This window comes from Dendrobates tinctorius, unplaced genomic scaffold (genome assembly GCF_039654945.1).
Source record: "Dendrobates tinctorius isolate UK_male_01 unplaced genomic scaffold, ASM3965494v1 ptg000105l, whole genome shotgun sequence".
NCBI lineage: Eukaryota > Metazoa > Chordata > Amphibia > Anura > Dendrobatidae > Dendrobates > Dendrobates tinctorius.
Genome location: NW_027361773.1, coordinates 3,547,845 through 3,575,634, shown reverse-complemented (window position 1 = coordinate 3,575,634; position 27,790 = coordinate 3,547,845).

Here is a 27,790-nt window from a genome sequence, read left to right as displayed (position 1 = left end):
GGGCTTTTTGTGATTTTTTTTGCATATTTTTGTGGACTTTTGATCCATTTCTTTTCGCGGGAACAGGTGTTTTTAATTTTAATTATCAATAAAGTATTTTAAGGGAATACATGTACACAAATTAATGTGACTATATTCCTTTGGTGATTTTATGAGTCTGTTTTGTACTGGATTCTGCACTCACCTATACAAGTCAATGGGTCTGTGTAAAACATTGGACTGCACTCGGATGCCGAGACAGGCAATAGAGAAGATGGAGCAAATATCCTCTCCTTCTTCTCCTCAACTGTGATCTGATTTGCGCATGCAAGAGGTTCAGATAACAGCAAAATGACACTCAGCTCACGATCACAGCAGAGTTTGAGCAGAGTGTCACTAGCCTATAGCATAGCATCCACTGCTCTTTCATTGGATGCTGTACACTACTGTGATTCTGGCCTAAAGCAGGCCCTACTGAGTCTTTTTATCAGCTTAAGTTCATATACAAAGGTTTTATATAAACCAGAAAACATCACATATATATTTGTGGAGGAGTGAATCGATGAAAATCAAACTTGTTTCAAATTTTTAAGGCATTTAATAAACTCTGCATATTTGAACAATTTTCAGTTTACTTCCCATAATCATTAGAAATTGTCTGCCACAATTTTACACTTTGCAGAAGATTGCATCAGCCAAAGAAATCTCAAATGATCTCAAATGCTGCCCAGCAGGCTTCTTTCTAATGCCTTGAAGTTATCATGTCAAATGTTCTATCATAGAGTGTTTAACCCCTTAAAGTCCAGTGATGGATATATCTAACATTGGTCACCTCCCCCTCTTTGGTGCGGGTCCGGCGCTTAGCCCTGTCATGATCCCAGTGCAGGTTTTGACCTACACGGCAGGGGTTAACGTCTTGAGCCCAGAGCAGGCTCTGACCTGCATGCCTGGGGTTAATTATTGTGGTCCCTCTTTGGTTCAGGGAGAGCTTCTTATAGCCCTGGGAAACTCCAATCCCCATCAGTTATACTTTTGCCTTTGGCCGAGTGTGTTGACCCGTGTGCCTGTGCCTGTTCGTTGCCTTCTTGCTCGCTTATATGGTTCTGACCTGGTTCTGTCCCCCGTTGTGAGTTTGCCTGTTGGTTCTGTACTGCGCTACCCTCTCTGTGTATGACTCCTTGCCTGTGACCCGACTATTCTTTGCTTGCCTCTCTTGTACTTTGCAGCTATCTCCGTGTATGACTCATTGGCTACGTCCTGACTCCCCGTTCTGTCTATCCTCTGGTTTTGTCGTGCTATCTCGTTCTTTGACGCCAGCCTGCCTATGCCCCTTGGTAACTTTGTCCCGTAGTTACCCTGCAAGGAGTTTTCCTGCAGCTCCTAGCTCTCTGAGGTTTAGGCCACGCCCCCAGCAGTCACGTGCTTTAGGTCCTGCTGGTCTGAAGCACGCACCTTCTCTGCTGCTGCCTGCTCCACAGGTATCACTGAGCACAGTTTGTCTTACTCGGGACACGCGCACTGGCTCAGTGAGCAAGTGCAGTGCGGTATTCCTGACATTATAACTGACCGTGAACTTTTTTTTTTCCCTCACTTCTGCAGCATGGACCCAATGCATGCTTTATCTGAGCAGGTGAAATGCTTGACCCAGTCGCTGCAGAAGCTAAGTTTGGAACACCAAGCTCTGGCCCAGTCCCAACGGCAGGTTGCGGACTCGGTTCAAGGGGTGCTTTCCGCAGGCTTTCAGCAGGTGGGGAATAGAGATGCAATTTTAGTCCCACCCGAATCTCCGGTTAAGTTGCCAGATACGTTTGCTGGTAACAAAAATGATTTTAGAGCATTTAAGGAGGGTTGTAAGCTCTTTTTCTCCTTGAGACCCCGCTCCTCTGGGGATGAGAAACAGAGAGTGGGGGTGGTTATGTCCCTGCTTAGGGGGGGCCACACAAGCCTGGGCATTTTCTCTTTCCTCTTCTGCCCTGGAGAGAATGACTGTGGATGTAGTTTTTGAGGCCTTAGGGCTTATTTACGATGAGCCCGATAGAGCGCGTTTAGCTGAGGACAAGGTGATGAGTGTATGTTAGGGGAAGCAGTCGGCCGAGTGGTTCTGTGCTGAATTTAGACGTTGGGCAGCTGAGATTTCTTGGAGTGATGCCGCCCTTCGGTGACTTTTCCGTAAAGGCCTGTGTGAACGTCTGAAGGATGCCCTGGCACTCCATCCTCCACCTGACTCCCTGGAGGATGCCATGACCCAAGCGGTTCGCATGGATCACAGACTGCGGGCAAGAGGTGTTATGCAACTTGAAACACCATTATTCTCCAGTGGAGGTGAGACCCGGACTCTTCCTGTAGCTATGGAGGTGAGCGCTGTCACCTGTGAGGAGAAGGAAAGAAGACACCGCCGGGAAAAGCAGTTCTGCTTCCATTATGGGAATCTGAACATTGGAAGAAGGACTGCCCCTCCTGTCCATCATCCTCCAAGATGGCGGGAAACTACTAGGTCTGGTTAGTAGTCGAGGAGGCTACCCAGACCTTCAGGTACAATTTTCCTTGCATGCAAAAATGGTGCTTCAGGTGGAACTGGAATTTGGTAATGGTCCGGTTCAGACTACTGCTTTTGTTGACTGTGGTTCTGCTGTGAACCTGATTGATACCCGAATTATGACTCTTAATAAGATAGGGACAGTCAGTCTTCAGGATCCTGTTAAACTTGTGGCAATTGACTCCTCCCCTCTTACCCAGGATGGTATCTGTTTCAGGTCTGAACTTTTTTCTCTAAAAGTGGGTCCCACTCATGTGGAAAAATTAAGCTGTCTTGTGTTAGATAACTTGCCTGCGGGACTGGTACTGGGGATGCCTTGGCTTCAACGCCATAATCCTACCATTGATTGGGTGACAGGGGAGATCACTCAATGGGGATGCAAGGATAAATATTGCAACCTCTTGTTAACTCTGTTAAATCCGTATCTGTGTCATCTGTAGGTCTGGAAGGTATTCCGGAGTACCTGGAGGATTTCAAAGACGTTTTTTCCGAAAGTGAGGCTGAGGCGCTGCCACCACATAGACCCTACGATTGTGCCATTAAGTTAGTATCCAGAGCCAAGTTGCCTAAGGCTCGATTGTTCAATTTGTCCGGGCCTGAGTGCCAAGCCACGAAGGAGTACATAGCTGAGAGTCTCCCCAAAAGGCATATCAGGCCTTCTGTGTCACCCATAGACCCAGGATTCTTCTTTGTGAAGAAGAAAGATGGTGGTTTGCAGCCGTGCCTCGACTTTCGGGAGCTTAACAAGATAACGGTTAGGAACACTTACCCGCTGCCCTTCATCCCAGACTTATGTAACCAGTTATCTGGGGCCCAATGGTTCTCCAAGTTAGATCTCCAGGGGGCCTACAATCTGATAAGGGTTCGGGAAGGGGACGAGTGAAAAACTGTGTTCCTCACTTCTGAAGGACTCTTTGAAAACCTGGTAATGCCGTTTGGTTTAATTAATGCAACTGCTATCTTCCAGAACTTCATCAATGTTGTGTTTTCTGACCTGATAGACCATTTTGTTATCATTTATTTGGATGACATTTTGGTGTATTCCCTGGACAGTCAGTCTCACTTGCAACACCTACGGACAGTTCTCCAGAGACTCAGGGAGAACCAATTGTTTGTTAAATTGGAAAAGTGTTCGTTTTTCATACAGGAACTGTCTTTTTTGGGGCTGATTGTATCTTGTGAAGAGTTTTGTATGGATCCTAAGAAGGTGCTGGCGATTGCTGACTGGGTTCAGCCTCAAGATCTCAAGGAGCTCCAGCGCTTCTTAGGATTTGTGAACTATTACCGGAGATTCATTAAAGGTTTCTCACAAGTGGTTAAACCACTCACGGATCTTACCCAGAAGGGGGCTGATGTAAAAAATTGGTCTGTACTCGCTAAGGAGTCCTTCTCAGCTCTTAAGAGATGTTTCATGTCCGCCCCGGTGTTGGTCCAACCAGACCTGTCCAAACCATTCAATGTGGAAGTGGATGCTTCTGAAGTGGGGGTGGGGGCGGTGCTGTCCCAGGGTCCGGCCACCCTTACTAATCTCAAACCCTGTGCTTTCTTCTCCAAGAAGTTCTCTTCAGCCGAGAGAAACTATGATGTAGGCAATAGAGAACTTCTTGCGGTCAAGCTGGCATTCGAAGAATGGAGGCAATTTTTGGAAGGGGCGGCTCACCCTATCACTGTTATTACGGATCACAAAAATTTGGCATACCTTGAATCTGCTAAGAGGCTTACTCCTAGACAAGCCCGTTGGTCACTTTTTTTTCACGATTTCAATTCTCCATTACTTTTCGACCGGGGTCCAAAATTGTTAAAGCGGATGCCCGGTCCAGAAGTTTTGACCCAGCGTCTCCCCCCGAGCCACCGTCCTCCATTCTTCCCCCAGGGGTGGTAGTGGCGGGTTCTCATCGGAATTGGAACAAGAAATTTTAAGGGCTCAGTTCCTAGCTTCAGCAACCAGGCCAGGGGATAAATTGTTTGTTCCAGATTAATTGTGGCCTAGACTTCTGCAGGAGTTTCATGAGTCTAGGCTGAGTGCTCATCCCGGTATCACGGCCACTAGAGAGGCAGTAGCCAGGGTTTTTTGGTGGCCTTCACTGAGGTCTGATGTCGAGAAATTCTTTTCTGCTTGTGATGTGTGTGCTTGTTCCAAAAGCTTGCATAACCGGCCAGCTGGGGAACTCATACCTTTACAGGTTCCTAATAGGCCATGGACTCATCTCTCCATGGACTACATTACCGGCCTTCCACCTACCAGGGGATATACCGTGATCTGGGTGGTGGTGGATAGGTTTTCAAAACAGGCCCATTTCATTCCCTTGGCAGCATTACCCTCAGCAGAAACATTGTCAAGGTTGTTTGTGCAGCATGTGGTCCGATTGCATGGGGTACCCCTGAATGTGGTGTCTGACAGAGGTGTGCAGATTGTGGCCAAATTTTGGAGGGCATTCTGTATGAAAGTGGGCATCTCACTCTCCTTCTCGTCGGCATATCACCCGGAGAGTAATGGTCAGACAGAACCCACCAATCAATCCCTGGAACAAATTCTCAGGTGTCTGACCTCCGCTAAACAGGATGATTGGTGTGATGTGTTACCATTGGCGGAATTCGCTTTTAACAACCGGGTGAGTCAGTCCACCAACATGTCCCCTTTCCTGATTAATTAGGGGTTTAATCCTCATTTTGGGGAGTTTTCACAGGTAGATTCCGGTTGTCCAGGGGCAGAGGGGTCTGTTCAATGGTTAAAAGACCTCTTGGGCGGAAGTCCAGCGTAATATCTCTCGGCCCCAGGAGAGGTACAAATATTTTGCTGACAATAAGAGAGCCCCTGGACACATGTTTCAGGTGGGGGAGAAGGTTTGACTTTCCACACGTAACATCAACTTGAAGGTACCATCAGCTAAATTGGGACCAAAGTTCATTGGTCCATACGAGACTATGGAGATAGTCAACCCAGTGGCATATAGGTTGCATCTCCCCGCGTCCTTAAAAATATCCAATGTGTTCCATAAATTCCTGTTGAAACCCATAGGGTCTGTCAAGGAGGATTCTGAGTCTGTTGTCCCTCCAGTGTTGGTGGAGGATCACTTGGAGTATGAGGTCGGATATAATGTGGACTCTCGGCGGGTGCGCCGCTCCTTGCAGTACCTGGTCCACTGGAAGGGATATGGACCAGAAGATCGCTCATGGGTCCCTGCTCACTCTGTACATGCAGATCGCCTGGTTCGGGCTTTCCATGCCAAATACCTGGGGAAGCCTGGGGGTCCAGAGGCCCCCCGTTGAGAGGGGGGTACTATCATGATCCCAGTGCGGGTTTTGACCTGCACGTCAGGGGTTAATGTCTTGAGCCCAGAGCAGGCTTTGACCTGCATGCCTGGGGCTAATTATTGTGGCCTCTCTTTGGTTCAGGGAGAGCTTCTTATAGCCCTGGGGAAACTCCAATCCCCATCAGTTATACTTTTGCCTTTGGCCGAGTGTGTTGACCCCTGTGTGCCTGTGCCTATTCGTTGTCTTCTAGCTCACTTAAATGGTTCTGACCCAGTTCTGTCCCCCATTGTGAGTTTGCCTGTTGATTCTGTACTGCGCTACCCTCTCTGTGTATGACTCCTTGCCTGTGACCTGACTATTTTTCGCTCGCCTCTCTTGTACTTTGCAGCTATCTCCATGTATGACTCATTGGCTACATCCTGACTCCCCATTCTGTCTATCCTCTGGTTTCGTGCTTTTACCCCAGCCTGTCTATGCCCCTTGGTAACTTTGTCCCGTAGTTACAATGCTAGGAGTTTTCCTGCAGCTCCTAGCTCTCTGAGGTTTAGGCCACACCCCCAGCAGTCACGTGCTTTAGGTCCTGCTGGTCTGAAGCACGCACCTTCTCTGCTGCTGCCTGCTACACAGGTATTGCTGAGCACAGTTTGTCTTACTCAGGACACGCGCACTGGCTCAGTGAGCAAGTGCAGTGTGATATTCCTGACAAGCCCACACCTTTTCGTGCACATGACAGCTCATCTGATCAGCTGTCATGTGCCCCTAACAGCCACTGGTGGAATTGCGATTCACCTGCGGCTTTTAACATGTTTAATGCCGCTGTCAAACTCCAATAGTGGCATTTAACATGCACACGCTGGTGGAAGCATGCATTGATGCCCGTGTCACATGACTGTGGATCACCGATGGGTTGTCATGACAACCCAAGGTCTTCTGGGGCTTCTGTGGTTGTCATTGCCAGATGGCTATGAGCGCTGCCCAGTGGTCAGTGCTACTAGAGAGTGAGCATTTCTGCTACTGTAGTGCAGCGGGGTTGGTGCAGTGTGATAGACAGGCAGTGACCACAGTGAATTTCAAAACAAAAGTCTTTTTAGTGTTTTAGTGTTCAGAGTACTCAAAAATTAGACAAACAAAGGGATATCCTCTGGATTGCAGCCAGAAAGCAAGATAGTCCATCAGCTTGCAGCCAAATAAACACGCCACTCCACCTCTGAGACTGGTTGCCATTGGTGACTGCACAGCTGTGCGTCCTGTCATGCCAGGCCTTTCAGCTACCTTTGCTGTTTGGCTCTTCTTGCTTGTGTTGCCTCACACAGGTGGAGCTCTGCAGAGCCTTCTGCTCTGCATGCTTGCCATTCCAAATTAACACTGACCCTGACACACCCAAACCCTTTACTGCAGGGTTTTTAACTGGAATTTGTGGCCGTGGGCCACATGGAAAACTCGGGCTGGGAATGAAATGGACTACATTACTACCATCTGTAGTCTGCTTCAAAACACAAAAACCCAGAGAAGGTTTTTGCTAAAGACCTATACTCACTTTTATTCTGCATTACAATCACAGCTACGCCTGTCACTGCAATGCACTCTCAAGGCCTCACAGTACGCCTCCTTGCACATCCTGGGGGGAACACACTGTGCCCGCTACATGTGACACCAGTCACTATCTCACATCCCCTTCCCTGTTCAAACCTGTGGGGTTGAACACTTGTCATCCCACATGGGAGCGTGACAGAGCATCCGCATGATCCTGTGACACCTCCGCCCGACACTGTACTAAGAAATCAAAGTAGGAACTGGAACCATTAGTTGATACAAGCATCTCTCCCATTCGCGTTTCTCCTCCATTCTTCATTATGTGACCACCCACCTCCCGTTCTCTGTTGCAAAAGACACACCCACACATTCCTGACTAACAGTAGATTTGGGCCAGCTTTGGGTGGGCTCGACCTTTTTATTTGGTGTTCACTAACCCCGCAGCTCATCCCATAACCTAAGTACCTGCCCTCGGGCCCTTGGTACTGTTTCCTCTGTACCCTTACCCGTGCCTCGGTGACTACACCTCACCGAGATGCCGAGGTCCACCCCGGCAACTCTGGGCATACATCTGTACCATGTCGCATCTGCACATGAGCCTCCCAATGCTGCTGTCTAGCAAGAGCTCTATCCATTTTACCCTGACCCCTGGCTACATCCTTGGCCAGTGCCAGAGAGTTCCTCGTGCATACATCCTTAGTCGCCTCTGCAACCACACACTCCCAGTTCCTCCAGGCTTTCTTTTTATTTACGCGTCTCTGCGTGGACCCCTGGAACTGGACTGTCCCAAATTTACCAGGGGACATTTTCAGCTCGGAGTTTGGTGGGGTCTCCTCAGCCTCTCCTGCCAATACCTCTAGGGGATGCCTATCGGAGTTACACTCTGTCCCTAGGTTGGAGACTCCTATTGCAGGTTTCCCTGACTTGGGATCCTTGGATTCTGCTCCAGATATAGCATTTAAACTGGGAGGGTTAACGCTGGCCTCCCACAGGGACCAAAACAGGGGCAAGTCTCTTACCAACACAGTCTTATATGGAAGGGTCTTCACCACTCCCACCACATGGTAATGTCCCCACACGGTGTGGAAAAATTAACCTTTGCAGTCGAGTACTCCTGGATTTCCCAGGGATACCCATCACCCCCACTTTCTGTCCTTTGGGGTTTTACCCGGTGACAAGGGACCCATGGACCAAAGTCACCAAGCTCCGAGAGTTCAGGAAAGCCTGTGTTTGGTACTCGTTCACGAGTACCTTGCACAGCTGAGGTTCGCTGTTGGCAGTGCCTGCAGTGGTGGTACAGACTGACTGAGCATACATAGACATACGGCGAGTATACCTGCAGTCCATGGGTTCAGATATCAGTGGGCAGTTGGCAGCCACATGCCTGGGCCCCTGGCACCACCAACACTTGATCACTGTGGCATGACTATAATTTGGGACTGCTTTAGGGGAAATGGGACTTTTGTCACCCTCACTCCGGGTTACCCCCTCATCAAGGGCTCAGTCCAGGTTAGCCCCAACAGAGGGTTGTGGACTTTTCTCAGGCTCCTGGGCTGGCGGAGCCTTACATGACAGCCGAAATGGAGCAGTGTCCTGTATAAAGTCCTGAGTGGCTGTGTGCCACTCAACTAGTCCAATCACCTGGTCCAGAGTGCCCTGGTCCCCTTGCCCCACCCAGCGCTGTATGGCTGCTGGCAGAGCTCTCACTAGCCGTTTGACCACCTCCCTCTTTACCATCTGGGCCGGGATCAAGGTCTAAGGCTGGGGCCATTTTTTCACCAGCTTCAGCAAGTTTTATGCCTGAGACCTGGCAGGACGAGACTCTACAAAAGACCACTGGTGTTAAGAATCGGTCACTGAGGAGGATGGCAGGAACAGGCTAAGCCACCAGAAGACCAGAGAGGTTGGTAAATAAGTGGATGGCAGACCCCTAATCCTATCCGCACAACTAGCAGTAGCCGTGGAGCGTTCCTATGATGCCCTAGACGCTTCATCACAGCCAGAGGACTAACTAAGCCTAAAGACAGAAAGATGAAATCTAAACTGCCCTGGAGCCGATCCCCAAAGCAATAGACAGCCCCAAACATATATTGTCGGTGAGACAAGATGAGACACAGGCAGAGAATAGACTGAGCAAACGGTGGGGCCCAAGCTGTCTAGACAAGACAGGACAGAAAAAGATACTGTCTGCAATCACGCACAAAACCCTGAAAAAGTCCAACACTTCTGATATACAAAAAAACCTGAGATCACACGATCTCACCCCCGCTAGATCAGCACTCTGGTATAAATTGGCAGCAAGCAAAAAGATACTAACATAACAGGGGACTGAACAAGCTGCAACATATGAAGCAGGGCCCAGCGCTGCCCCCAGCAGGGAGCACGCTGAACCCTAGCAGCAAAGCAAAAAAAGACACAACCAGAATAGATGTGTCATGATCCAGCGTGGATCTGACAGGTTTAAATGGCAAAGTGAACTTTTTTTCCTTTGGCTTGGTGCCAAAGTGGGTTGATTGCCCCCGGTGGCCATTAGAATTATTACACGTGGTGTCGTTCATTCTAAGTTGCCCCGGTGGTGGGTAGTGGTATCACACTTTAGTTCTTTGGTTAAGTGCACGTGATTAGGTAACAGGTGTGAATGCTCTATAAATGAGTGTCAGGGTGTTCAATCACGGTTGTTCATATTGTGTGTTAGTCATTCACAAGGAAGCCTGGGTGAAAGAAGGAGCTGAACATGAGTCCTGCGCAGCCCAGCCAGAGGGGACGAGTGCAGCTAGGTGGTCTGCAAGAAGGGCTGGCATGGCATGGTGGAGTCACAGTTTATGGTGTTGGCAGGAAGTGCTTGCATGGCTTGGGGGAGTGACGACTATAGAGAGAGTTGCACTCAGCATGCGGGACTTGGTTGCTGAGAGCTGGACTCAAGCATGCTGGACTTTTTGGGCAGGAGCTGAACTCATCTTTGGGACTCTGTTACTGGACAGCTGCAACTGGTGGTGAACTCTGCTCCAAGGCTGCACTATGGTGAAGGATCCAGTTATGGTGATGGATCCGGGTGGAGGAGAAGATGCACACAGGTGGTGGGCTCTCTTTCTAGGAGCGTACGCAACAGAGCAAAGCTAAGTGGTGTTTCCCCTGTTTTGTCATCTTTCCTCATGTGTGTTTTAGTGCAGTGGTGGGATTAGTTTCCGCACCGACCAATTCCCTAGTGAGGGTTTAGGTCAGGGCGAGCTAGGGTTTTTAGGTTCCTGTGCGCGCCCGGTGTGGAACCGGCATAGGGAACGGTGGGAGTGCAGGGACTCTGGCTCAGGGGAGCTCAGGAGGTCTCCGCTTCCCTATTCCCTATCGCAGGGCCCACCATTGTTAATGTTTCCCAGGTTTCCCTTATTGTTTAAATTAGCCTTACTGGAGGCGGGGTTTCCAGACTTGTATATACGTGTCATGTCTAAATTCGCCAGCTGGAGGTGGTGTATCCAGCTGCACGTGTTTATTATTTAAATTCGCCCCACTGGAGGTGGTGTATCCAGGGTCACCTGCGTCACATGGGTTCGCCTTGCGGTAGTCGCTGCGTCCAGACACACGTGACCGTAACAAGATGCAAAGGATTGTCACGCAGCCAGCTCCATTATTTGTTCCCAGCCAGCAATCCCAGATTCCCAATTATCATCGTCAGGTGGAGACCCTCCATCCACCTGGCCAGCTCCACTACTCTCAGTAATCACCAGAGGGAGCAGAGGGAGCTTTGGCTCAGAAATCCGAGCAAGGGAGTTCACAACACACTGGTACACTCGCTGAGCCTGTACACCTGTGTTAACCCCCAGTTAGGCAAGGATCTCACCTTTCAGCATCTCATAATCCAGTGCATTGTTCCGACTGAGGTCCAGTTAGGCCTCCTGGGCATCTCCCATCAGGAAGGGGTCTACTACTTCAGCCCACTGGGTCATCGGCAAGCTCTCCCACTCTGCATTGTGCTCAAAGATGGTGAGGAAAGCCTCCATGTCATATTCAGGACTCATCTACCTCAGTGCTGTTTGGACTTTGTACTGGGCCTCAGAATGGATCGGGGTCACTGTTAAGGGTTCCTATCGCATAGCTGCCACCTGCTGCAGAATCAGCTAATTAGTATTTTCCTGCTGTTGATACAACAGTCACTGATGATTACACTGGTCAACAAAAAAAAAAGAAAATTTTTTTCTGGCATGGACTTTAACGCCTTCACCCTCAAGGGTTGTTTGCACGTTCATGATCGGGCCAATTTTTACAATTCTGACCACTGTACCTTTATGAGGTCATAACTCTGGAACGCTTACGTGGATCCCGGTGATTCTGACATTGTTTTCTCGTGACATATTGTATTTCATGTTAGTGGTAAAATTTCATTCAAATAACTTGCGTTTATTTGTGAGAAAAACGGAAATTTGGCGAAAATTTTGAAAATTTTGCAATTTTCCAACTTTGAATTTTTATGCCCTTAAATCACAGAGATATGGCACCCAAAAAACTTGATAACTAACATTTCCCACATGTTTACTTTACATCAGCACAACTTTGGAACCAAAAATTTTTTTTGTTACGAAGTTATAAGGGTTAAAAGTTGACCAGCGATTTCTCATTTTTACAACACCATTTTATTTTTATGGACCACATCACATTTGAAGCCACTTTGAGGGGTCTATATGATAGAAAATACCCAAAAGTGACACCATTCTAAAAACTGCACCCCTTAAGGTGCTCAAAACCACATTCAAGAAATTTATTAACCCTTTAGGTGCGTCACAGGAATTTTTTTGAATATTTAAAAAAAAATGAACATCTAACTTTTTTTCACAGAAAAAGTACTTCAGGTTCAATTTTTTTTATTTTACAAAAGGTAACAGGAGAAATTGGACTGCAAAAATTATTGTGCAATTTGTCCTGAGTACGCTGATACCTGATATGTGGGGGGAATGACTGTTTCGGTGCATGGCAGATCTCAGAATGGAAGGAGCGCCGTTTGACTTTTTCAATGCAAAATTGGCTGGAATTCAGATCGGACGCCGTGTCACGTTTGGAGAGTCCCTGATGTACCTAAACAGTGGAAACCCCCTACAAGTGACCCCATTTTGGAAACTAGACCCCCCAAGGAACTTATCTAGATATGTGTTGAGAACTTTGAACCCACAAGGGCTTTACAGTTTATAACGTACAGCGGTACAATTAAAAAATCATATTTTTTCCACAAAAATGATCTTTTAACCCCAATTTTTATTTTCCCAAGGGTAACAGGACCCTAAAAGTTATTGAGCAATTTGTCCTGAGTACGCTGATACCCCGTATGTGGGGGTAAACCAATATTTGGGCGCATGGCAGAGCTCGGAAGGGAAGCAGCGCCATTTGACGTTTTTGGCTGGAATTGAGATCGGACATCATGTCACGATTGGAAAACCCCTGATGTACCAAAACAGTGGAAACCCCCAAAAATGACACCATTTTGGAAACTAGACCCCCTAAGGAACTTATCTAGATGTGTGGTGAGAACTTTGAACCCCCAAGGGCTTCACAGAAGTTTATAACATAAAGCCGTACAATTAAAAAATCATATTTTTTCCAAAAAAATGATCGTTTCACCCTCAATTCTTATTTTTCCAAGGGTAACAGGACCATAAAAGTTATTGTGCAATTTGTCCTGAGTACGCTGATACCCCACATGTGGGGGTAAACCACTATTTGGGCGCATGGCAGAGCTCGGAAGGGAAGCAGCGCCATTTGACGTTTTTGGCTGGAATTAAGATCGGACACCATGTCGCGATTGGAAAACCCCTGATGTACCAAAACAGTGGAAACCCCCCACAAATGACACCATTTTGGAAACTAGACCCCCTAAGGAACTTATCTAGATGTGTGGTGAGAACTTTGAACCCCCAAGGGCTTCACAGAAGTTTATAACATAAAGCCGTACAATTAAAAAATCATATTTTTTCCACAAAAATGATCGTTTCACCCTCAATTCTTATTTTTCCAAGGGTAACAGGACCCTAAAAGTTATTGTGCAATTTGTCCTGAGTACGCTGATGCTCCACATGTGGGGGTAAACCACTATTTGGGCGCATGGCAGAGCTCGGAAGGGAAGCAGCGCCATTTGACGTTTTTGGCTGGAATTAAGATCGGATACCATGTCGCGATTGGAAAACCCCTGATGTACCTAAACAGTGGAAACCCCCCACAAATGACACCATTTTGTAAACTAGACCCCCCAAGGAACTTATCTAGATGTGTGGTGAGCACTTTGAACCCCCAAGGGCTTCACAGAAGTTTATAATGCCCGGGCATGAAAATAAAAAAATCGTATTTTTTCCACAAACATGATCAATTAGTCCCCATTTTTTTATTTTCCCAAGGGTAACAGGAGAAATTGAACCCCAAAAATTGTTGTCCAATTTGTCCTGAGTACGCTGACACCCCATATGTGGGAGAAAACTACTGTATGGACACATGTCGGGGCTCGGAAGGGAAGTAGTGATGTTTTGGAATGCAGACTTTGATGGAATGGTCTGCGGGTGTCATGTTGCCTTTGGAGAGCCCCTAATGTACCTAAACAGTGGAAACCCCCCACAAATGACCCCATTTTGAAAACTAGACCCCCTAAGGAACTTATCTAGATGTGAGGTGAGCACTTTGAACCCCCAAGGGCTTCACAGAAGTTTATAATGCCCAGGCATGAAAATAAAAAAATCGTATTTTTTCCACAAACATGATCAATTAGTCCCCAATTTTTTTATTTTCCCAAGGGTAACAGGAGAAATTGGACCCCAAAAGTTGTTGTCCAACTTGTCATGAGTACGCTGACACCCCATATGTGGGAGAAAACTACTGTATGGACACACGTCGGGGCTCGGAAGGGAAGTAGTGACGTTTTGGAATGTAGACTGTGATGGAATGGTCTGCGGGTGTCATGTGCGTTTGGAGAGCCCCTGATGTACCTAAACTATTGAAACTCCCCACAAGTGACCCCATTTTGGACACTAGACCCCCACGGAACTTATCTAGATGTGTGGTGAGCACTTTGAACCCCCAAGCGCTTCACAGAATTTTATAATGCTCGGAATGGAAAATAAAAAAATCATTTTTTTCCACAAAAATGATATTTTTGCCCCCAATTTTTTATTTTCCTAAGGGTAACAGGAGAAATTGGACCCCAAAAATTGTTTTGCAATTTGTCCTGAGTAGGCTGATACCCTACATGTGGGGGTAAAACATTGTTTGGGCGCATGTCAGAGCTTGGAAGGGAAGGAGCACCATTTGACTTTTTCAACTCAGAATTGGCTGGAATTGAAATCAGATGCCATGTTGCATTTGGAGAGCCCCTGATGTGCCCAAATAGTGGAAACCCCCAATTCTAACTCCAACCCGAACCCCAACACACCCCTAACCCTAATCTCAGCCCTAACCCTAACCCTAGCCCTAACCCTAACCCTAACCCTAGCCCTAACCCTAACCCTAACCCTAACCCTAGCCCTAACCCTAGCCCTAACCCTAGCCCTAGCCCTAACCCTAGCCCTAACCCTCACCCTAACCCTACCCTAACCCTAACCCTAGCCCTAACCCTAACCGTAATGGAAAAATGGAAATAAATACATTTTTTTAATTTTATTATTTTTCCCTAACTAAGGGGGTGATAACGGGGGGTTTGATTTACTATTTATGGCGGTTTTTATGTTTGGCGGCTGTCGCACGCTAAAAGACGCTTTTTATTGTAAAAATAGTTTTTGCATCACCACATATTGAAAGCTATAATTTTTCCGTATTTTGACCCACCGAATCATGTGAGGTCTTATTTTTTGCGGGACAAGTTGTCGTTTTTATTGGTACCATTTTCGGGCACGTGACATTTTTTGATCGCTTTTTATTCCGATTTTTGGGACGCAGAATGAACAAAAACCAGCGTTTCATGAATTTCTTTTGGAGGGGGTGCGTTTACACTGTTCCTTGTGCGGTAAAATTGATAAAGCGGTTTTATTCTTCGGGTCAGTACGGTTACAGCGATACCTCATTTAGTTCATTTTTTTATGTTTTGTCGGTTTTATGCAATGAAAACTATTTTATATAAAAAATAATTATTTTTGCATCGCTTTATTCTGCGAGCTATAACTTTTTTATTTTTTCGCTGATGATGCTGTGTGGCAGCTCATTTTCTGCGGGACAAGATGACGTTTTCAGCGGTACCATAGATATTTATATGCGACTTTTTGATCGCGCGTTATTACACTTTTTGTTTGGCGGTATGATAATAAATCATTATTTTTTGCTTCGTTTTTTATTTTTATTTTTTAAGGGGTTTGCTAAAGGGGTTAACTAATGGGACAGTTTTATAGGGCGGGTCGTTACGGACGCGGCGATACCTAATATGTGTACTTTTATTGTTTTTTTTGGTTTTTTTTCAAAAAATGGATTTATTTGGGGGAATATTTTTTTTTTGTAATTTATTTGGCGATTTTTTTTAAATTATTTTAACACTTTATTTTAATTTTTTTTTTACTTTATTAAATAGTCCCAGGTGGGACATCACTGTTCTATGACAGATCGCTGATCTGTCACATCACAGATCACTGTGACAGATCGGCGATCTGTCATAGGCAGTGCACAAGGCTTCCTCATGCCTGCGCTTTGCAGGCACTGAGGAAGCCAGCTTCCTGCAGGCCCCCGAAGGCCCCCGTCGCCATCTTGGATTCGGGGGCCTGCAGGAAAGGAGCCCCCGGCAGCAGCGCTGCACATTGCGCTGCCGTGGGGGGCTCAGGGAAGCACGGAGGGAGCCCCCTCCCTGCCGGTGCTTCCCTTTAACCCCCGGTACACCGCGATCATGTTTGATCGCGGTGTGCAAGGGGTTAACCTGTCGGGGGCGGTCCGTGACCGCCCCTGACACATTGTGCAGGGTGTCAGCTGTGATAATCAGCTGACACCCGGCCGTGATCAGCGGCGCTCACCACGTGGGCGCCGCTGATCGCGGTAGACGTACTATCCCGTCCATGGGCATAGGGGCCCGGGTCCCATGGACGGGATAGTACGTCTGATGTCAGGAAGGGGTTAAGAACAGTTTTAGACTAATTTGAGGGTGCTGAATTCAAATCTGATCTTATAATTTCTCTATCACATCATGTTTTTGCGCTATAGGTATATAGCCCATTTTCATGAATTCCATGAAAAATATAAGTAGTGTATGAAAAGTGCTGGTTTATACGGTTCACTAAGGTAAATTTAGTTTTCATTTAGTCTCCCAATTAAAGTGAGAATATCTTTGTTTTCTTTGAACATGCATAATTCCCATTTGTTATGATAAGAAAGTAAACAAGCAGTTTTCAACGTACACAATAGTCGTGTGCAGGTACTGTTTTATGTATTGACATTTTCAATGAATTTTGATATTTATAGTTTTTATGCTGCTGTTTTTCTATTTTTTGTTTGTGAATCAATACCTAAGGTGTGGCAGGGGGGACAGAAATTCAATGAACAACTCAGGTAGCTAACAACTTTTATCTTGTATTTCTCTGCAGGATGTTTTGCTGATCTAACAATGGCCTCTACATCTCGCAAAAGACAGTGCTCAAATGATCCAAATATTGGATGTAGAATGAGTATCAATATTCACTAATTACACAGCCATTTGGACTTTTTTCCAGAGAACCCTGGGGATGTGAGCGAGAAACAAGGGGAGCGTTTTCATCAGGACATTAAAACAATGGAAGAACGGTATCAAGGCCGGTGGGACTCACATATGATGGCTGACTATTGCTGGAGCTTGATGAGAGACAATCTAGAAGCTGTACATCACAGATCAGCCAAGAAAAGAAAGTTCAAATAACTGCCATTTGCCATTCATCTGTGTTCCATATACAGTGGGGAAAAAAAGTATTTAGTCAGTCAGCAATAGTGCAAGTTCCACCACTTAAAAAGATGAGAGGCGTCTGTAATTTACATCATAGGTAGACCTCAACTATGGGAGACAAACTGAGAAAAAAAAATCCAGAAAATCACATTGTCTGTTTTTTTTTTCATTTTATTTGCATATTATGGTGGAAAATAAGTATTTGGTCAGAAACAAGCAATCAAGATTTCTGGCTCTCACAGACCTGTAACTTCTTCTTTAAGAGTCTCCTCTTTCCTCCACTCATTACCTGTAGTAATGGCACCTGTTTAAACTTGTTATCAGTATAAAAAGACACCTGTGCACACCCTCAAACAGTCTGACTCCAAACTCCACTATGGTGAAGACCAAAGAGCTGTCAAAGGACACCAGAAACAAAATTGTAGCCCTGCACCAGGCTGGGAAGACTGAATCTGCAATAGCCAACCAGCTTGGAGTGAAGAAATCAACTGTGGGAGCAATAATTAGAAAATGGAAGACACACAAGACCACTGATAATCTCCCTCGATCTGGTGCTCCACGCAAAATCCCACCCCGTGGGGTCAGAATGATCACAAGAACGGTGAGCAAAAATCCCAGAACCACGCGGGGGGACCTAGTGAATGAACTGCAGAGCGCTGGGACCAATGTAGCAAGGCCTACCATAAGTAACACACTACGCCACCATGGACTCAGATCCTGCAGTGCCAGACGTGTCCCACTGCTTAAGCCTGTACATGTCCGGGCCCGTCTGAAGTTTTCTAGAGAGCATTTGGATGATCCAGAGGAGTTTTGGGAGAATGTCCTATGGTCTGATGAAACCAAACTGGAACTGTTTGGTAGAAACACAACTTGTCGTGTTTGGAGGAAAAAGAATACTGAGTTGCATCCATCAAACACCATACCTACTGTAAAGCATGGTGGTGGAAACATCATGCTTTGGGGCTGTTTCTCTGCAAAGGGGCCAGGACGACTGATCCGGGTACATGAAAGAATGAATGGGGCCATGTATCGTGAGATTTTGAGTGCAAACCTCCTTCCATCAGCAAGGGCATTGAAGATGAAACGTGGCTGGGTCTTTCAACATGACAATGATCCAAAGCACACCGCCAGGGCAACGAAGGAGTGGCTTTGTAAGAAGCATTTCAAGGTCCTGGAGTGGCCTAGCCAGTCTCCAGATCTCAACCCTATAGAAAACCTTTGGAGGGAGTTGAAAGTCCGTGTTGCCAAGCGAAAAGCCAAAAACATCACTGCTCTAGAGGAGATTTGCATGGAGGAATGGGCCAACATACCAACAACAGTGTGTGGCAACCTTGTGAAGACTTACAGAAAACGTTTGACCTCTGTCATTGCCAACAAAGGATATATCACAAAGTATTGAGATTAAATTTTGTTTCTGACCAAATACTTATTTTCCACCATAATATGCAAATAAAATGAAAAAAAAAACAGACAATGTGATTTTCTGGATTTTTTTTTCTCAGTTTGTCTCCCATAGTTGAGGTCTACCTATGATGTAAATTACAGACGCCTCTCATCTTTTTAAGTGGTGGAACTTGCACTATTGCTGACTGACTAAATACTTTTTTTCCCCACTGTATGTGTTTTTATATTTTGTAGTTTAATTCTGTAAGTATATTTGATTTGCTGTACATAGAGTTTGTAATCTTTGTTATTCCTTGATTAAAAATATACAAAATGTAGTACCGAAAATCATGTGATTCTATCATAAAAAAAACCTTTGATAGGAGTAATTTTCATCAAAAATTGAAAATATCTTGAAATCCTGATGTGATAGCCAAAAACGGAGTTCATATTTGTAATCAGCAGCCAAAATTGACTTAAAATATGTTTTAAAACCTTTTGCCAGAAAAATTGCATTGACCATTGTTATTGTACTACTCCTGCTGCCATTGCTGCTGATCCAGCTCCTGATGCTGTAACTGCAATTGCTCCTGCTGCCACTGCAACTGCAGTGCATCTTGCTGCTGCCATTGCTGTTGCTTATGCTCCTGCTGCTGCAGTTGCTGACTGAGGACCAACTGCTTCAAAAGCTTGTCCATTTTGTCCGTTCACACTGCCCGCTTTCTCCACCATATGTAGTGCAGTGGGGTTGGTGCAGTGTGATAGACAGGCAGTGACCACAGTAAAGTTCCAAGACAAAAATCTCTTTAATGTTCAGAATGCTCATAAAGTAGACAAACAAAGGGATATCCTTCAAATTGCAGCCAGGAAACAAGATAGTCTGTCAGATTGCAGCCAAATAAACAAGCCAGTCCACCTCAGAGACCGATTGCAGTTGGTGACTGCACCGCTGTTTACGCTGTGTTGCCAGGCCTTTCAGCTACCTTGGCTGTTTGGCTCCACTTGCGTGTGTTGCCTTCTGCTCTGCACACTTGCCAGTCCAAATTAACACCCACACTGACACACAAAAACTGCAGGGTTCTCTACTGGAATCTGTGCCTGTGGGCCATATGGAAAACCCGGGCTGGGAATGAAACAGACTGCACCACTACCATCTGTAGTCTGTTTCTAAACACAAAAACCCAGAGCAGGTTTTCCCTAAATCTTCCTTGGACAACCAGCATGTCCAAGACCTATACTCACTTTTATTCTGCATTGCAATCATAGCTACACCTGTGATTGCATGCACTCCTATGACCTCAGTACTCCTCCATGTGCATCCTGGGGGAGAACACACAGCGCCCCCTACATGTGACACCTGTCTCTGTCTCACACTACACAGAGCAGAGCGGCAGCCCTGGCCTGTGTAGCACAAGCGATTGGATGATCTCAGCTTCTAGGCTCCCATGGAGACTATTGAAGCAATTAAAAAGTTTTAAAAAATGTTTTTAAAAATATAAAAAATAGAAAAATTCTAAAAGTTCAAATCACCCCCTATTCGCCTTATACAAAATAAAACCAAATAAAACAATTTAAAAAAAGACACAATGTTTGGTATCGCCAGGTTCAGAATCACCCGCTGTTTCAATGTATAAAAAGAATTAATCTGATCGATAAACGGCATATTGAGGAAAAAAAATCAAAATGCCAGAATTACGTTTTTTTGGTCTCTGCAACATTGCAACAAAATGTGATAACAGGCGATAACACAATTGCATCAAAACCAAAATGGTATCTATAAAAATATCAGCTCAGCACACAAAAAATAAGCCCTCATCCTGCCACAGATCCCCAAAAATGAAGACGCTAGGGGTCTCAGAAAATGGCGTTTTTTTTTAGCAAACTATGGATTTTTTTCACCACTTAAATAAAAAAAAACCTATACATGTTTGGTATACAAACTCGTAATGACTAGTAGAATCATATTAATAGGTCAGTTTTAGCATTTAGTTAACATGGCAAAAAAACTCAAAAAACAACTGTGGAATTGCACTTTTTTTGCAATTTCAGCTCACTTTGAATTTCTCATTTCTAATTTAATCAAAGAGATGGATTAAGAAAACCATAAATCAGTGAACAATTCCACAGAGTGTGACAGCACATCAGTAAAAAACAGGGCTGAGTCAGACGGCCATATTAACTCGTACGAGAATGGCATCGCACTGCACGGACTGGTCCGGCACCTCTCCTGACCTGAGCAAGATAGCATGATGGATTACTATGCAGCTGTCAAGTTCAGGTAAGGAGAGCCGACAGCCAGGATTAGGTTTACAAAGCGATTCTCCCATGAGAAATACGGCAGTCTGTCTCTGCCCTTACCATTTGTTTACCCATAGCCATTTATATTTTGTCGTTGCTTTGAAACTTCTAAGACTATATTTGCATTACAGAACGTGAAAAGGGCCGACTACGATTCTAGGAAATATCATTGTGTTATATGGGCCTTTACAGGCTATTGTATTAATTGCAAGTCAAAGAAAATTGATTGCACCAAATTTAGTTGCTCTCAAAAATTTGGTGATGATGGCAAAAGATTCGTTCATCTCTACTTTAGTTAGAAAACTTAACATATATATTTTTTTTCTATTTTAATCTTATTAATCGATAAAATAAAAAAATTATGATAAATACAACTTGGAAAAACACACAATAATTTTCAGCTAACAAAATAAGAGGTTATTTAGACATGAAAAATAAGGAGGTATGAGTTTTCATCCAAAAATACAGTAAATGCTGAAGAGAATAGTCTCAGAAGTGACGGTTATGAAAGCGATGTGCTTTGGGCATCATAGAAGTACTGTCTTCAAAACAAGAAAATGCAGTTGGTGCAGAACTCTTTAACACTTTTGTACTGGCAGTTAAGAGGTGGTAGAGGGGAGGCAGGTGAAAAGAAAAGGCAGGGAATCAAGTGATATGTCATTTAAAAATTTTCTTGAAAATAAAGAGTACAACTTAAAACTTTTTCTTTCTCATCTTAAAAAGTGATGTCATATTAGAAATGTTGAAATGGGGCATGAGTGGAAGTAGCGCACTGTTGAGGCCTTATTCGTGATTCTGAATAAATTTATTTGAAGCCAGAAGAATCTTTTCCTATAACCAATTGTACTTGATTAAAATGTCTGGGAACACATTACCAAGCTAGCAAACATCATTTTGCAACTAGTTTTGGGTTACCCTTAGGCACTTTACCACACCGGCCTGCTGCACTCAACATGGATCTGAGTCTGAGTAATACCTGCTCCTAATAGCAGCAGAATATGGTAAAGGACAGAGTGTGATTTGAAGCTACTCCTAACCACGCTAACGGCCAATGGAGAATCAACTTATCTTAATGTAAAAAGTTGACTAGGATTCTAAAAGAGATGGATATCTAGACAAAGTCTATTTGTGAAAGTGATCACTTTGTGTTCAATTCATTATATGCCTTATATGATTAATGCTAATAATTAGATTATTTTAGTGGGTCACACTGGGTCTATTTATTGCAATGGATCTAGTGATCGCTGTGACTATTTGGACTGTTTATCTATAGCGGCTAATGTTGTAGATAACCTTACCAGTGCTACATCTGATATTGTATTTTGACTAGAGATGAGCGACTTTGCCCTTTTTAGGGTCGAGTCGGGTTTCATGAAACCTGACTTTCTCAAAAGTCGAGTAGAACGAAATCGTCCGACTATAGGGAGAAGTCGTGAAAAGTCGTGAAACATGAAACCCAATGAAAGTCAATGGGGAGAAAAGTCGGCAGTGAGTGGAGGACTGTAAACACACTTGGCATGAATTTTAACCCTAGATGCGGCGAAATCTCTCTCTCTTCTCTTCTCTCTCTCTCTTCTCTCTCTCCCTCTCCCTCCCTCTCTCTCTCTCCCTCTCCCACATCCACTCCAGCTACGCTACGCTCCGCTTCTCTCATTGGCTGAAAAAAGTCACGTGCAAGCATTCGGCGAAACCCGACTTTGGCGCTTGGGTCGCCAACCGCATGGCCGTCTTCACACTGTGGTCGGGTTTCGTTTCATAAAATCCGACTTTGGCGAAAGTCGGCGACTTTTGAATCTGACCGACCTGTTTCACTCAACTCTAGTTTTGATCAATTTAGATGCTGAAGGTGGCTATTGTACTTTTGGGATTAACTGTCGGTCCTGGCTTGTGGGGCTTGCTAGGTCCTATTAGGGTAAGCGTCCATTTGCGTTTCTAGGATAACAACCTCTACAGCAAGATAGGGACAAGATAGACCAATACTAGGGTCATCACCCCTCTTCTCCCCCTTTTCTCCCCCTTCCTAGCAATTTTTAATCAGTTTTAGTAGGTTTTTTAGATTGGATAGCCATACAGTGGAGAAAATAAGTGTTTGATACACTGTCGATTTTGCAAGTGTTCCCACCTACAAAGAATGGAGAAGTCTGTAATTTTTTTTGTAGGTACACTTCAACTGTGAGAGCCAGAATCTAAAAATAAAAAACAGAAAATCACATTATATGAATTTAAATAATTAAATTGCATTTTATTGCATGAAATAAGTATTTTATCATCTACCAACCAGTAAGAATTCTGCTCTTTCAGACCTGTTAGTTTTTCTTTAAGTATCCCTCCTACTCTGCACCCATTACCTGCAATTATTGCACCTGTTTGAACTTGTTGCCTGTATAAAAGACACCTGTCCACACACTCAATCTATCACACTCCAACATCTCCACCATGAACACCAGGGACAAAATTGTAGACCTGTACAAGGTTGGAATGGGCTACAGGACAATAGTCAAGCAGCTTGGTGAGAAGCTAACTGTTGCCATAATTATTAGAAAATGGAAGAAACACAAAATGACTGTCAATCTTTGTTGGTCTGGGGTGCCATGAAAGATTTTGCTTCTTGGGGTAAGGATGATTTTGAGAAAGGCCAGAAATTAGCCCAGAACTACATGAAAGGACCTGGTCAATGATCTGAAGACAGCTGAGACGACAGTGTCAAACATTATCATTGCTAACACACTATGGATTAAAATCCTGCAGAGTACACAAGGTCCCACTGCTCTAGCCAACACATGTCCAGACCCGTTTGAAGCTTGCCAGTGACCATCTGGATGGTCTAGAGGAAACATCGGAGAAGGTCATGTGGTCAGATGAGACAGAAATAGAACTTTTTGGTATCAAGTCTACTCGCCGTGTTTAGAGGAAGAAGATGATTACAATCCCAAGAATAATGTCCCAATCGTGAATTATGGTGGGGAAACATCATACATTGGAGATACTTTTCTGCAAAGATGATAGGATGACTGCACTGTATTGAAGGCAGGATGGATGGGGTTATGTAACATGAGATTTTGGCAAACAACCTCCTTCCTTCAGTAAGTACATTGAAGAAGGGTCCTGGCTGGGTCTTCCAGCATGAAAATGACCCAAAGCACACAGCAAGGGCTACTAAGGAATGGCTCCGTAAGAAGAATTTCAAGGTCCTGGAGTGGCCTTGCCAGTCTCCAGACTTGAACCCAAAAGAAAATCTTTGGAGGTAGCGGAGACTCAATGTTGTCCAGCGACTCAGAGAAGATCTGTATGGAGGAGAGTGCCAAAATCCCTGCTGCAGTGTGTGCAAACTGGGTCAAGAACAACAGGAATCATCTGACCTCTGTAACTGCAAACAAAGGTTACTGTACCAAATTTTAAATTCTGTTTTTCTATTGGGTCAAATACTTATTTCATGCAATAAATGCTAACTAATTATATAAAAAATGTACAATGCGCTTTTCTGGATGTTCAGTTTTTAAGATTCTGTCTTTCACAGTTATAATGTACCTACAACAAAAATTACAGACCTCTCCATGTTTTGTAGATGGGAAAACTAGCAAATCGGCATTGTATGAAATACTTATTTTCCCCACTATATATAAATTGATGCTTTATACAACATCACAATTGAAACAAGCCTAGTCTTTTAAAAGATTTAATAGATTTAACATTTTAATATAGTGTATGTCTTTTTCTGTACATCCGTGCTCAATTGCCCACTCTTGCACAGTATCCTAATAGGGTAATGAATCCCATTATTTCCCCCCTTATCTCCCCCTTACAGAAAATATATATATATATATATATATATATATATATATATCAAGAATAATGGTGAAACAAAAACATAAAGAAAATGTGAACTAATTAAAACCCAACAATCTTGTTTACAACAATATTTGTCCTTTCTGCCCATTCCTGTATGTGGGTCCCAATTGTACACAAGTATAGAAAGAACACCGTGAGCACAACTCAAGATGGTGCAAAGGTTAGGTTCCCAAACCGTTAAAGCAACAAATATAAACCTAGCACTCAACTTAAAGGTATTTGCAAGGCGGTTTATTGTAGTACACGAAAAAAGACGTTTTGGTCAATGTGACCTTCTTCAGTTACGTGTGGTATATAGATTGTGTAGAGCTTATAGGCATCTATCAGAAAGGACGATGGTACTTTAAGCATTGAGGAGAATAATCTCTCTAAGGTAATGAGCTTGTCAGTATATAGGAGAGGGGCAAACGTGCCTCCAGATGCGGTGTCTTTTTTTGTGTACTACAATAAACCGCCTTGCAAATACCTTTAAGTTGAGTGCTAGGTTTATATTTGGTCCAATTGTACACAAGGTCCTAACAGGGGAATCAAAAAAAAAATGCCATCAGCTCACCAACTCTACAGTATGAAATGTCCATGGATTCAGGAATTGTCCGAAGCGAAGGTCCACAGGGCTTGTGTCACTCAAGTAGGCAGAAAGGGTAAAGGTAGTTTAAATCCAGGTATATTCCAAGTAGCCTCCACCTCTTTGGTGTGGGCTGTGGTGCTGAGCTCTCACCTTTTACAACACATGACAGTTGATCTGATCAGCTGACATGTGCCCCTAACTGCCGCGAGTGGAATCGCGATCCACCCACTGCTGTTAACTTATTAAATGTTGCTGTTAATCTCTGGCAATGGCTTTTAGCTTTCTCAAACCAGATGCACATCATTAGCTCCGCCGGTTGTTTCCCTGTCACATGACCGTGGAGCACAAATGGGTGGGCATGACAACCCTGGGTCTGCAGGAGACCCCAGTGGTTGTCATTGCTGAATTGCTGATGATCATTTTTGCTATACATAGCATATTGTGTGCAGCACAAGCAACAGAAGATTGCAGCTTCAAGTCTCCTAAGGAAAAAAAAATTAAAAAAGTTTCTAAAATCATAATAAATACAGTATGTAAAAGTTCAAATCACCCCCTTTTGCCCTATTCAAAATAAAACAATGAAAAAAAAAATACAATTGTCACCAAAATTATATTTGATATTGCCATGTTCAGAAATGCCCGATCTATCAAAATCTAAAAAGAATTGATCTGATGGGTAAACGCATAATGAGAAAAAAATCAAAATGCCAGAATTACGTTTTTTTGGTCAACACAACATTTCAATAAAATGCAACAATGGGCAATGAAAACATCATATCTAGAGATAAGCGACTTTGCCTTTTTTAGGGTCGAGTCGGGTTCATGAAACCCGACTTTCTCAAAAGTCGAGTCGAATGAAATCGGCCGACTATAGGGAAAAATCGTGAAAAGTTGTGAAATATGAAACCCAATGCAAGTCAATGGGGAGAAAAGTCAGCAGTGAGTGGAGGACTGTAAACACACCTGGCATGAATTTTAACCCTAGAGGCGGCAAAATCTCTCTCTTCTCTCTCTTCTCTCTCTCCCTCTCTCTCTCTCTCTCTCTTTCCCACTCCCACTCCAGCTACGCTACACTATGCTTCTCTCATTGGCTGAAAAAAGTCACGTGCAAGCATTCAGCAAAACCCGACTTTGGCGCTTGGGTCGCCGACCGCATGGCCAACTTCACACTTTGGTCGGGTTTCGTTTCATGAAACCCGACTTTGGCGAAAGTCGGCAACTTTTGAATCTGACCGACCTGTTTTGCTCAACTCTAATCATATATATCCAAAAACGGTATTAATAAAAATGTCAGCTCGGTACGCAAAAAATAAGCCCTCTCCTGACCCTTGATCCTGATTTTTAGCATGATTTTTTTTTCTGGATTTTCTTTTTACCACTTAAATAAAAAAGAACTTATACATATTTGGTTTCTGCAAACTCATATTGACCTGGAGAATCACAATAGCAGTTCAGTTTTAGCATTTAGTGATCACAGTAAAAAAAAAAAAAAAAAAAAAATTGTGGAATTCCATTTTTTTGCAATTTCATCAAACTTGGAATTTTTTTCCTGTTTTCCAGTACACTATATGGTAAAAGCAACGGTGTGGTTCAAAACTACAACTCGGCTCGCAAAAAACAAGCCCTCACATGGCCATATTGATGTAAAAATAAAAAAGTTATGGCTCTGGGAAGAAGGGGAGCAAAAAACGAACATGCAAGAACAGAAAACTAGAGGGGTTAAAAACCAATAAAACACTTCATAGGAGGATACAAAACACCTAGGTGGTTCATATTCTCTCATGACTTGATTTATTGGTTTTTGTTTTTAACAATTTTCTCCATTCGGTCAATGCCTGTGTTGTCTGCCCATGCCTGTACGCCTGACCCCAAAAACATTAATTTAGCTAAAAATGTTGAGTATTTTGAGATATCTGAGATGTAGTATATATTATATATATATATATATATATATATAGTATAAAAGGGAATAATTGGAAAAGTGAACATAAATACCCTTAAAAATAATATTTACTAATGGCTTTTAAAATCACATCCGAAAAACACTTGCTAAAGGTGCTAGAATATTGTATTTGGACCACGAGGCTTGTCCACAGCTGATAGGCAGGATATAGGTTGCCTGAATAAAGTAGATTAATCCAGTAGTTCATATATGTAATAGAACCAGTCTATTTCCACTATAAGAATCTGAGTCCAATAAGGGATGTATATAGACATATAAATACATAGACATACAATAATAGGAGATATGATAAAGTTTATTGATCAGGTTTACTGGATAGAGAAAACATTATAATACAGGTCATACCATAAAGTCTATAAGACCCTGGATGTTCCCCTAGGCTGTACCTGCCTGACTGCAGAGATTTGCACCCTAGATATACGAGACATGGCAATAATTGCTCACCCTTCTTTACCCTACTGGTCCCTATTAAACATTCCAGTGATAAACTTATCTATAAAAGGAGCATTGTGCAAGGGGAGTACATCAGAATTAAACTCAAATATGTTAAATAACTTATCTTTAGTTGTT